This window comes from Hyla sarda, chromosome 4 (assembly GCF_029499605.1).
Source record: "Hyla sarda isolate aHylSar1 chromosome 4, aHylSar1.hap1, whole genome shotgun sequence".
NCBI classification, from domain to species: Eukaryota; Metazoa; Chordata; class Amphibia; order Anura; family Hylidae; genus Hyla; species Hyla sarda.
In genome coordinates, this window is record NC_079192.1 from 296,172,779 (window position 1) to 296,186,628 (window position 13,850).

General features: G+C 42.4%; 1 protein-coding gene across 1 annotated transcript in view; it reads right to left on the minus strand.

The window, feature by feature from the left end:
* Window positions 1-13,850, minus strand: part of MYBPC1 (myosin binding protein C1) — a 388,140-nt gene that overhangs the window by 355,081 nt on the left and 19,209 nt on the right. The gene's annotated exons all lie outside the window — the stretch shown is intronic.

A 13,850-nucleotide genomic window follows, 5' to 3' on the forward strand; every position in this document is an offset into this window, starting at 1 on the left:
CGTTCCAGTAGTTATTAGCTTCTGAAGTTTTCTGTCTAAATGCTCAATGATGATGTCACGTCCCGGGATCTGTGCATGATGGGAGAATGTCCACATAGTTAGACAGAAAACAACTCAACTTCAGAAGCTAATAACTATTGGAAGGATTAAGATTTTTTAATAGAAGTAATTTACAAATCTGTTTAACTTTCCAGAGCCAGTTGATATATAAAAAAAAGTTTTGGCCTGGAATACCCCTTTAATTATAAAATACATTTCATTTAAGTTTTTTACATTATTTTGACATTTTTCCCAATATAATAAAAAAATATATATAAAGCCCTATGAATCACTGAAACACATGAGAAGAAATGTATAGTGTTCAAATTCACATGTGCTTAAAAAGACAATAAAAAAAAAATGTGTCTAGTCATGGAAAAGGGAAGCTTGCTCAGTCAGGCTGCAGGAGTCATTACTGTCCCCAATAAAGGTTGCACCTGCCCCCTGGTGAAGAATGTTTAGTAGAAAATTTAGCTCAAGCTTCAGTATAACTGTTGTTAGGTTCTGTAGACACATCCTGTGTACATGCTGAAAAAACTTACTGAAGTACATCCTGAACACGTAGCCTCAGTATATACAGTTTAATGTACATTGCCCTTTGACTCCCATTGTAAAAAAAAAAAAAAAAAAAAAAAAAATCTGAATTACAATACAGTGCAATAAAAATTATGCTAGCAATGCCACATAGCCTAGAATCCATCTCCCTTTTTCCAATACAGTTCAAACGCATTGGACTATTTATTGGAAAGTCAACAAAATGGTAATACCTTTATATCTTAGAAATCAGGGGGAATAGTAAGAACATAAAACACCATTGGAATCTGTGCAACCAAGACTATAAAATGTAATATATATATATATATATATATATATATATATATATATATATATATGTATTATTACTTTTTCTTTAATCACCTGAGGTCCTCTTCCTGAATATGTGAACACAACCCTACCTCTATGTTATAAACCTACCCCCTAGGTCCTTCCTCAGTGATCTGGTGTTACCAGTGAATGAATACTTACATTGATGTGATCTAAGGTGATACAAGGTGCTCAACTCCAAGTGCAGTTGTGCACCTACGTTGGAGTGGAGGACCTGCACCTATGGATCACAATGTGGTTTCACAACTGTGGTTAATGTGAACAACGACAATAGCTAACCCTCAAAACTGATGTAAAATTGAGACATTAGCCAGTATATCCTTATATGAAGGACACACTTGAGCCCGCATACCACGCCAAGGTTTCTCAAATGGTGCGGGTCCTATCAACTAACCTACCTGGCCAGATAAATAAAACCAGGAACCAAATTACGGCCGCCATAGGCCCAACTTGCAGATTGCTCCTCAGTCACATCCAGTGTGAATCTAAGCACACATACAATGGGAGGGAGTAGACAAGCTACAAGCCCCACCCTGGTTGGTTCATTTATAGCAGGCCTCACAGGTGAAACCCTAATGCTACCCAGCAAGATAAAAGGGTGCATTAGTATAAGCCCTAAGCAAAGACATAACGGCTTATATTTGCATGAACATGGTTATAGCAGGAAAACTCCACCCCAAGTGCAGTTGTGCACCTTTGCTGGGGCGGAGGTCCTGCCCTTGTAAACCGTTGCTAAGGGCGATCCCCAGCAAAAATGGCATACAGTGGAGGATGCCTGCAAACGGTCACAAGTACCACAATGGCATCCTGACACCAGATAAATGTGTATGTGGATGCGTTAAACATGACTGACTTTAAACAAATACTTACATTGATGTGATCAGTGAATGGTTCCCAGTGAATGGTTCAATATTTATAGGGAAAATATGGGAAACAAGTAAAACATGGTAAATCCTTGGACCTGGGCAATCTTGGACAAAAAAAAGTGGACTGGATGAATGCATTGCATATGGCATAAATGTACTGATTTGATGTATGTAAGGATGAAAAATTCATAATTTGGTATAATAAAATATTACATGGTGCAAGGGCAAGAAACTAAAGATGGCATCTATAAAGGCCCTTGGTTCAGAAATATATTAAAACATTAACCCCTTAACAACGCAGGATGCAAATGTACGTCCTGGTGAGGTGGTACTTAACGCACCAGGACAGACATTTACATCCTAAGCATAACCGCGAGCATCGAAGCGATGCCCGGATCATGCGTGGCAGGTCCCGGCTGCTGATCGCAGCCAGGGACCCGCCCGTAATGGCGGACATGTCTGCCATTAACCCCTCAGATGCCGTGATCAATACAGATCACGGCATCTACAGCATTGTAGTCATTAAAATGGATGACCGGATCGCCCGCAGCGCTGCCGCAGTGATCCGATCATCCAGCACGGCAGACGGAGGTCCCCTAACCTGGCTCCACTGCCTTCCCGGCATCTTCTGCTCCCGCAGACCAGAGCAGAAGATGACTGATAACCCTGATCCGTGCTATGTCCTATACATAGCACTGAACAGTATTAGCAATCGAATGATTGCTATAAATAGTCCCCTATGGGGACTATTAAAGTATAAAAATAAAAGATGGCATCAATAAAAAGTGCAGATCATGGCGCAAAAAATGAGCCCTCATACCACCGCTTATACGGAAAAATGAAAAAAAGTTATAGGTCTTCAAAATAGGGGGATTTTAAACATACTAATCTAGTTAAAAATTTAGTGATTTTTTTTTTAAGCACAACAGTAATAGAAAAGTATGTTATCATGGGTATCATTTTAATCGCATTGACCCAAAGAAGACCAAGACCCAATGTCATTTTTACCGTAAATTGTACGACGTGAAAACGAAACCTTCCAAAATTAGCAAAATTGCGGTTTTCTTTTTAATTTCACCACACAAATAGTATTTTTTTTGGTTGAACAATACATTTTATGGGACAGTGAGTGATGGCATTGCAACGGACAACTGGTCGCGCAAAAAACAAGCCCTCATACTAGTCTGTGGATGAAAATATAAAAGAGTTATGATTTTTTTTAAGGCGAGGAGGAAAAAACGTCAACGTAAAAATTAAATTGTCTGCGTCCTTAAGGCCCAAATGGGCTGAGTCCTTAAGGGGTTAAGAGAAATATTTAAAAATATGTTACTGAGAGGATTAATTTGAGACATAATGTAGGTACTAAAAAAATAAATACGGTAGGAGTATGCTGGTATAAAAATATATAAATATAAAATTGTATAGAAAAAATGATAAAACTTAATGTCAAGAGACAGAAACAGACTGTGGCTACTTCTAGATACGCAGTAGTGATTTAAGAGAGGAAACCAAAAATTTCTAACTCAGAGATAAGTCCATAAAGTGCCAATGTAGTCTCATAGATGTTCCTGCTTAATAAATTTACATTTAACCCCAATTATGACATGTGTTGTATCCTGGACATGAGCATATAATACATTCACACTACACTGTACTTAATAACACCTATGCTCCATATATATCCGGAACTGGAATGTATAACTATTATATTTCATTTAATTACAATATTCTAAGACCAAATATATAACCTGTAGACTTTCACACATTCACCCTACCAACTGTACATATACCTGGGTAACAGGTATATATCTCTTTGATTATCACTTTAACAACAGCACTCATCTTCTCTACCTAGTATTTCATCCTTGAGGACTTGTCACTTTTCTTTTTATTTATTCTATTTACTGTGTTTGAGGATTTTACCTAGACAAAGTTCTCGGACACAGTGCAGATTGAGTACCCCCATTCTTGTAAAGATTTGTAAATTACTTCTATTTAAAAATCTTAACCCTTCCAGTACGTATCAGCTGCTGTATGCTCCACAGGAAGTTCTTTTCTGTCTGACCACAGTGCTCTCTGCTGACACCTCTGTTTGTCTCAGGAACTGTCAACAGCAGGAACAAATATGTCCATGTGGGGCCCCTTACTCTAAAACTATTTTCACACAATGGAATTTAAAAGCGGAATCCGGGTGAAACCAGTTGTTTTCTCTGTCCTATCCGGGTGGTACATTTGCGAATGGTCCTAGAACAGGCAGAACATCCTATGTGAAAACCTGTGTTTTTCAGGTGAACATTCCACAAACATTCCATTGTGTGATAATAGCCAATCATTGTGCAACCATTAATGACCCATGACAGACAATAACTATCGGCAGGTGACACCGGCAGTAATGATCAACATCGGAGATCACTCCAATGCAGGTCATGTAACTGTTAAGATACCGCCATAAACAGCGATTGCAGCATCTTAATAGTTTTTAAATGCGTCCTTTGTGGTTAGTTTTTATCATTTAGATGGGACTTTTTGATCACTTTTTATTCATTTATTTCTGATATATGATGTGATCAAAAACCAGCATCTCTGCTGTTTGGTAATTATACCATCCCCGTGTGGAATAATAGACATTATATTTTAACAGTTTGGAAAATTACACACATGACAGTATGTATACTTCAAAAAACAATGTTAATTATTTATTTCCAAAGATAACTATTATATGATATAATTGGATTGCATTCACTGAGACCGGCGCTCCACTGATGGAGCCTGGCTCCGATATAGCCTGGCTATGCTATTGCACAGCAATGCACAGGAAGATAGGCATTGATTACAGCGTAATCAGGGCACTTCTCTGAGGACAGGAGAGCACAGAGGAGTGCTATAAGACAGGAGAGAGCACAGATGAGTACTATCAGATAGGAGAGAGCACAGAGGGGTACTACCAGACAGGAGAGAGCAAAGAGGAGTACTATCAGACAGGAGAAAGCACAGAGGAGTGCTATCAGACAGGAGAGAGCACAGAGGAGTCCTATCAGACAGGAGAGAGCACAGAGGAGTACTATCAGACAGGAGAGAGCACAGAGGAGTGCTATCAGACAGGAGATAGCACAGAGGAGTGCTATCAGACAGGAGATAGCACAGAGGAGTGCTATCAGACAGAAGATAGCACAGAGGAGTGCTATCATACAGTAGAGAGCACAGAGGAGTACTATCAGACAGAAGAGAGCACAGAGGAGTACTATCAGACAAGGGAGAGCACAGAGGAGTACTATCAGACAGGAGAGAGCAGAGGAGTGCTATAAGACAGGAGAGAGCACAGAGGAGTACTATCAGACAGGAGAGAGCACAGAGGAGTACTACCAGACAGGAGAGAGGACAGAGGAGTCCTATCAGACAGGAGAGAGGACAGAGGAGTCCTATCAGACAAGAGAGAGCACAGAGGAGTCCTATCAGAAAGTAGAGAGCACAGAGGAGTACTATCAGACAGTAGAGAGCACAGAGGAGTGCTTTCAGACAGGAGAGAGCACAGAGGAGTACTATCAGACAGTAGGGGGCACAGAGGAGTGCTTTCAGACAGGAGAGAGCACAGAGGAGTACTATCAGACCGGAGAGAGCACAGAGGAATACTTTCAGACCAGGAGAGAGCACAGAGGAGTGCTATCAGACAGGAGAGAGCTCAGAGGAGTACTATCAGACAGGAGAGAGGCCAGAGGAGTCCTATCAGACCGGAAAGAGCACAGAGGAGTCCTATCAGACAGGAGAGAGCAGAGAGGAATGCTATCAGACAGGACAGAGCACAGAGGAGTACTATCAGACAGGAGAGAGCACAGAGGAGTACTATCAGACAGGAGAGAGGACAGAGGAGTGCTTTCAGAACAGAGCACAGAGGAGTGCTTTCATACAGGACAGAGCACAGAGGAGTGCTTTCAGACAGGACAGAGCACAGAGGAGTCCTATCAGACAAGAGAGAGAGCACGGAGGAGTCCTATCAGAAAGTAGAGAGCACAGAGGAGTACTTTTAGACAGTAGAGAGCACAGAGGAGTGCTTTCAGACAGGAGAGAGCACAGAGGAGTACTATCAGACAGTAGAGAGCACAGAGGAGTGCTTTCAGACAGGAGAGAGACAGAGGAGTACTATCAGACAAGAGAGAGCACAGAGGAGTACTATCAGACAGTAGAGAGCACAGAAGAGTGCTTTCAGACAGGAGAGAGCACAGAGGAGTACTATCAGACAAGAGAGAGCAAAGAGGAGTACTATCAGACAAGAGAGAAAGCACAGAGGAGTCCTATAAGACAGGAGAGAGCACAGAGGAGGCCTATCAGTCATGAGAGAGCACAAAGGAGTGCTATCAGACAAGAGAGAGCACAGAGGAGTGCTATCAGATAGGAGAGAGCAATGTGGAGTCCTATCAGACAGGAGAGAGCAATGAGGAGTCCTATCAGACAGGAGAGAGCACAGAGGAGTGCTATCAGACAGGAGAGAGCCCAGAGGAGTGCTATCAGACAGGAGAGAGCACAGAGGAGTACTATCGGACAGGAGAGAGCACAGAGGAGTGCTATCAGACAGGAGAGAGCACAGAGGAGTCCTAGCTCACCCTCACTTACTGGACTTTGTCCATGCCTGTGCTTCAGCGTGGACAAAGCCATGATTTTATAAGCCATTCATTCTATAATAAGGAAATAAAGAAAATAATGGGTTGTCCCTACCAAGGACTGAGGTGCCTTATAAAATATAACTTTTAATTATGTCACTTAAAATGTTAGTCCAACAGTTATAGAAAACCAGATAAATTGTTAAAAAACAATTGTGCATAAAGCACATAAACTGCGGCTTAGATAGGGGTTATAAGCCCACTATGACGCAAGTTACATAGATGTATGACAGTAATTGTTATCAATACATCACCAATCTGTGATTGTATGCTCCTCGATACCAATTGTTATCACTTTCATACAGCATAAATAAAAATTCCCTTTATCCAAACGCGTTTCTATGTAGGGGTATGGTATAAAGAATTACCCCTTACATTTCTTCAGGGGATTTAGGTATACAAGAGACAAATGCTCTGGAGTCATATATCACACTAATTGGTGTCATTGTATATACCCTCTTTTTTAGGGGGGCTGGTTATCAACAGTGACACCTAGTTAGAAGTCAAACATCAAAGACTGACAGCATCAATATACACCCGGCTCTCCATTTAAACAACTGTGTCCAGGGATAAGTGGAGACATTTCTCATAGTCCTAGATCAATCCTGAAATGAAAAAAAATCATAGGCGTCTCCCTTAGCAACCAGTGAATAACTTGCCCCAACGGTTGTTCAACACATATTGACAAATAGTTACTCATTGTCTACTGGATCGTACGAGATAAGAGAGCGCCGGGTACTGCAAACAACAATATGCCCATACTTAATACCTCATTCTCACAGAGTAAATAGAACATATAGACAATATAGCCGCATAATAAAAAGCAACAACCAAAAACCAAGCATTAGTAAGTTATTTGAGTTTACTTAGAGCCATTCAGAAGAGAATGTACATACAACGCTGCAATGGCAGCGAGTACCGGAGCGTGGTCTGGGTTGCTGCGTGTCAGGTAAACACGCCGGCGTCTCCATGGAGCCGGGGCGCATCCTATTTATGTCACCGGAGGCCCGTCCCCATGACGCCGCATATGGGGGCGCGGTCTCCACTCAAGTCCCGGATTCCCAGGAACGGGATAGGCCAGGCTTGACACCATTCACACGTCGGATGCGATACCGGCATGCGTATAACAAAATATAGAATCAGTCACTGATTTAAGGCTAAATAATGGGACAGGTATTACCTAGTGGAATTTAACTCATAAAACAGTTCTGCACAGAACCGGGTATGTTTTCCCTCAGTCCATACAGTGTTAAAGCTGTCTCTCGTAATTCAGCCGCAGCTGTCAGTGAGTCTGAGCTATGTATTCAGTATTTCAGCATATTGTTGTTTGCAGTACCTGGTGCTCAATTATCTCGTACGATCCAGTGGACAGTGAGTAGCTATTTGTCAATATGTGTTGAACAACCGTTGGGGCAAGTTATTCAGTGGTTGCTAAGGGAGACGCCTATGATTTTTTTTTATCATTTCAGGATTGATCTAGGACTATGAGAAATGTCTCCACTGATCCCTGGACACAGTTGTTTAAATGGAGAGCCGGGTGTATATTGATGCTGTCAGTCTTTGATGTTTGACTTCTAACTAGGTGTCACTGTTGGTAACCAGCCCCCCTAAAAAATAGGGTGTATACAGTGACACCAATTAGTGTGATATATGACTCCAGAGCATTTGTCTATTGTATACCTAAATCCCCTGAAGAAGTGTAAGGAGTAATTCTTTATACCATATCCCTACATAGAAAAGCGTTTGGATAAAGGGAATTTTTATTTATGCTGTATGAAAGTGATAACAATTGGTATCGAGAAGCATACAATCACAGATTGGTGATGTATTGATAACAACTACTGTCATACATCTATGTAACTTGCATCATAGTGGGCTTATAACCCCTATCTAAGCCGCAGCTTACGTGCTTTATGCACAATTGGGTTTTTTTAAACAATTTTTCTGGTTTTCTATAACTGTCGGACTAATATTTTAAGTGATATAATTAAAAGTTATATTTTATAAAGGCACCTCAGTCCTTGGTAGGGACAACCCATTATTTTCTTTATTAATTGCCGAGAGGTAACATGTATTAAGTGGGCAAGTGTATGGCCTAGACTTTTCATACATTTAGTTTCCTATAATAAGGAAATAACATTTTCTTATGAAGTATATTAGAAATGTTAAAGGGGTTATTCACCATAAGGTGATTTTAGTACGTACCTGGCAGCCAGTAATGGACATGCTTCGGAAGGATCTATGCTTGTCTTGGGGCTAAATGGTTATGTTGTGAGATTACCATAACGCTGTGGCTAGCTTTTTGTGAACTGCTATTTCATGTTCAACTTTTCTTTTTTTGACTACAAATCCCACAATTCCATTTTCCTCCCTCCCACACATCAGCCACCCCACCCATTGAAACAGAAATGAGCTGCAGACCTGTGGTTTTCAATCAGGGTGCCTACAGCTGTTGCATTAGTTGCAGATTGATCCCTCCACCCATTGAAGCAGACAGGCTCCCTGTCATCAGCTGACTAGTGAGTCAGGTCTCAGCCGCATTGCAAGCTGGGAAAAATCTCAGACAGTCATTTTGTATGATGGTAAAAATAAATAGTGGGGTGAAAATCACATAAGAATTTTGAGAAAACCGTCACACACAGGTACAGACAATATATTATGAGCCACACTAATTTTACAGCCCCTGTAGCACAGTCAAATAAAAAAAATTCCTGGAATACCCCTTTAATGTTTTGCCAAGATGTACAACATGTAAAAAGTTTTTGTATAGGACACAGCCCATTTTGGCCTTCAAGAAAAAAATATATATTTTGTGGGGAAACTGAAAAAAGCCCCACAATTTTGCAACATTTAGAAGGGATTAGTTTTTACAATGTACACTTTACCACCGACACAAAGAGGGGAAACGAATAAAGTGAATCAAGAAATTGGGTCCTGTGGTGCTCAAACACATACATAACAAACCCTACCAAACATTAAAGACCACTCAAATGGAGGACCACAGGGGCGGACATATCACTTGTGCAGCTAGTTCAGCTGCACAGGGGCCCAGCGTGTGAGGGGGCCCGCCAGGGCCGGATTAATGTAGGGGCGGATGGAGCGATAGCTCCAGGCCCCTGCGTTAAAAAAGGCCCAACAGCCTGACAACAATATTAACAGTAAAAGAGGGCTGGCCTTGCGATGTCCCAGGCTGGCCCACAGGCTTACCAAGGTCCTGGTGGGGACTTGGTTGCAAAACCTGCGTGCCCCATGTGACGTCAGGGTAGCATAGGGGGCCGCCATCAGGGCAGTACAGGCAGTACTGCAGTCAGGGGCCCGGACCAGGTTCACTTTATACAGGGGCCCGTGGCTGCCGGCTGTCACTTTCCCCTTATCGTGAGGCCTGTAACCTCCCACTGCCCTGCCTGGTCTCTGCACTGGGGCTCAGCACTTCCCCACAAGTACAGGCAGGAAGACCTGGGCCCCTGTCCTCTCTCCTGGGCCCCTCTCCTCTCTCCCGGACCCCTCTCCCATCCCTCAGTAAGATTCCCGGCCTCCTGCTGTATACAGGTCGGCAGTCGGGTAATAGGAGGAGGGGAGGGCTGCAGGCTGCACAGTGGAGCTAGGAGCAGAGGTAAAGTAAGGAGTCTGCAGATGTGGAACCCCCTGGAGCTGTCTAATCCTGCCTAAAAGTAAGTGTGTGTATATATATGTGATGTATCACCTAACTGTGTGTATATATCATGTATCACCTAACTGTGTATGTGTGTATGTCATGTATCACCTAACTGTGTGTGTGTGTGTATATATATATATATATATATATATATGTGCGTGTATGTATGTGTGTATATGTCATGTATCACCTTACTGTGTGTGTATGTGTATATATGTCATGTATCACCTGTGTGTATGTATGTATGTGTGTATATGTCATGTATCACCTTACTGTGTGTGTATGTGTATATATGTCATGTATCACCTAACTGTGTGTGTGTATGTATGTGTATATATGTCATGTATCACCTAACTGTGTGTGTATGTATGTGTATATATGTCATGTATCACCTGTGTGTGTGTATGTATGTGTATATATGTAATATATCACCTGTGTGTATGTATGTATGTGTATATATGTAATGCATCACCTGTGTGTGTATGTATGTGTATATATGTAATGTATCACCTGTGTGTGTGTATGTATGTGTATATATGTGATGTATCACCTGTGTGTGTTTATGTATGTGTATATATGTCATGTATCACCTGTGTGTGTGTGTATGTATGTGTATATGTCATGTATCACCTGTGTGTGTGTGTGTGTATGTATGTGTATATATGTCATGTATCACCTGTGTGTATGTATGTGTATATATGTCATGTATCACCTGTGTGTGTGTGTGTGTGTATATATATATATATATATGTGTCATGTATCACCTGTGTGTATGTGTATATATATGTCATGTATCACGTGTGTGTGTATGTATGTCATGTATCACATGTGTGTGTGTATGTGTATATATGTCATATATCACCTGTGTGTGTGTATGTATGTGTATATATGTCATGTATCACCTGTGTGTGTGTGTGTATTGTGACGACCCGTCTTGGGGATTAGCTCTGGGATCGTCCTGGACTACGCAACAGGATGCATTTCTTCTCAATAAACCAGCAAACAAACATTTATAATGCAAATCTGGCACCTTGCCAGTTTTATTAGACAGGTTGCAGGGAAAGAAATAAACAAAAAGCAGGAACAAAACAAAATCCTAGACCGTCTGGTCACTGACTAAACAGATCAGCTTGTCCTGACTAACAACCGCTGAGCTTCCCTCAGTCGGTTAAACACATGTCCCATGCAACTTTCTACTCGCAATTCATATCACTCTCTTTGAGCCACTCATAGCTCGGGCTGTGTACTCCTCAGCAGGGTCTGTCTCTTCCCTACAGCCCACTTGCTGTCTCCTAGGAAGAGCCCACATTAGACTGAGTCTCCATCTCATATACACACCTCCCTTCCCTCCTGCCTCATTACTTAAGAAGCAGGTGAGAGCTTCTGCAGGGTGAGCCAAGGAAATACACCCTTTCCTTGCCACACTGCCACAGTATATATGTCATGTATCACCTATGTGTATATATGTCATGTATCACCTGTGTGTGTGTGTATGTATGTGTATATATGTCATGTATCACCTGTGTGTGTATGTCTGTTAGTGTTGAAATTGTACACATGTAAAGTGCATGTGTCTGTATCTGTGTAATGTGTATGTATTAGTGTATTCCCTGTGTGGGGCACTATATGGGCGTATGGAGGCTCTCTTCAGGAGACTGGATATGTTAGGTGACACAGTGCAGGGCTCACAGTATTTCTCCAGCTTTATGTGTACTGCCTGTCACCCAGCTTTCCCAGACTTCTGAAGAGAATATCTGTATGGTGAAGTAGCCACATTGGAAAGAAAACATGTTTTTATGTAGTGAAGTACCAGATGTCACACTAGTACTCTTAGCATTTCCCTAGCTTTGTATGACTCCTGAATGGCAGAATACTAGTGTGACATCTGTTACTTCATCTCTCCAATATGGCTGCTTCACCATACAGACATTCCGTTCAGGAGACTGGGAAAGCTGGGTGACAGGCAGTTCATAAAGCTGGGGAAGTACTGTGAGCCCTGCACTGTGTACTGTCAGTCACCCAGCTTTCCCAGGCTCCTGAAACCCTAAATGTGATGAGCCACTTGTCCTCCTTCTAGTTGTCACTGTGTATTATGGAAGCTGAGTTGTGTAAACAGCGGCCTCCTGCTTCTGGACATACAGTACGCAAATTGCGTACATAATGGGGGTGATTAATCAAAACCTGTGCAGAGGTAAAGTTGCTGAGCTGCCCATAGCAACCAATCAGATCGCTTCTTTCATTTTTCACAGGTCTCTTTAAAAATGAAAGAAGTAATCTGATTGGTTGCTAGGGGCAACTCAGCAACTTTACCTCTGCACAGGTTTTGATAAATCTTCCCCAATGTACGTACAGGCTATAGCATTTTCCGGCTCCTGTACGTACATTATGCAGCCGGCCAGAGAAGTCCCGCACCGCGCCGGAGGCTGCTGACAGCCTGGCCTCAGCACAGTGGATTTTTATGATTTTGTTTAGAAAATCTACGTGGGGGGCAATTTTTACCTATGTGGGGGCATTATTTACTAACTAGTGCATTTTTAGCCTACTGGAGCATTACCTATGTGAGGGGCATTATTACCTAACTGGGGGTATTATTCATTTATTGCATTAAAGTTGTATAGCTTTTCATGTTCTATCTGTATACTCATGTTTTATCTATATACTCATGTTTCATCTATATCTTTGTGTTAGCAGTGTGCTGCTGTATTCTCCTGTTGCTGTATATTTAGCCCAGCAGCCTGCACCTGCAAGCCAGGTTTTTACAATAGTTTGGATCAATAGTGCTGGCCAATTTATCCTTTGGTTGTATTTCACATACGGGGGAGTGGCTACCTCCATGTTGGCTCCTGCACCCCACCCACCTCTATTAGGTGCATATTAGGTGCCTTGGATGTTTCAGACCTTGCATGTACTGTTCACACAGAGGCATATTCACAGTGTAGGGTCCGTCCCAGAATGAGGTCACCTTACCGTGGTGGGACGGTCCACGCTATTTGGCGCCAAATTTGCAAGCTAAGTACCTCATAATTTCATAGTTTCATATATTCATTTATTGCATTACAGCTGTATAGCTTTTCATGTTCTATCTATATACTCATGTTTTATCTATATACTCATGTTTCATCTATAGCTTTGTGCTAGCAGTGTGCTGCTGTATTCTCCTGTTGTTGGGGGTATTATTAACTAGCTGGAGGCATTATTACCTAATTGGGGGCATTATTACTTAACTGGGGGCATTACCTACCTGGGGGCCACTACCTACCTGCATGACCTATATGGGGGAACTATCTACTGGGGTCACTGTATAGTGGGGGCACAACCTACCAGGGAGCATTACCTACTAGGGCCACTATCTACTGGGGAAACCACTCAGCTGGGGGGCACTACCTACCTACTAGAGGCACTATCTACTGGGGGCATTACCTATCTATCTATCTACAGGGGGCACTACCTACTGGGGGCATTACCTGCCACCTACCAGGGGCATAACCTACTACCTACCTAATGGGGGCATTAACACTAATAGGGGAAGGGAAGTTACCTACCCACCACCACCCATCCGCCTACCCTTTCCCCAACACACTAACCTACTCACTAGGGCACTAAGGAGGAGCATTTTTTGGGGCACTGAGAGTAGGGCATCGGGAGGGGGGGGGGCAGTGACGAGGGTCCCAGGCCTGAAGCTGTGTAAGGGGCCCTGAAATTTCTGATGGCAGCCCTGGGGAGACTCCTCTCCCCTGATCCCCCCCCCCC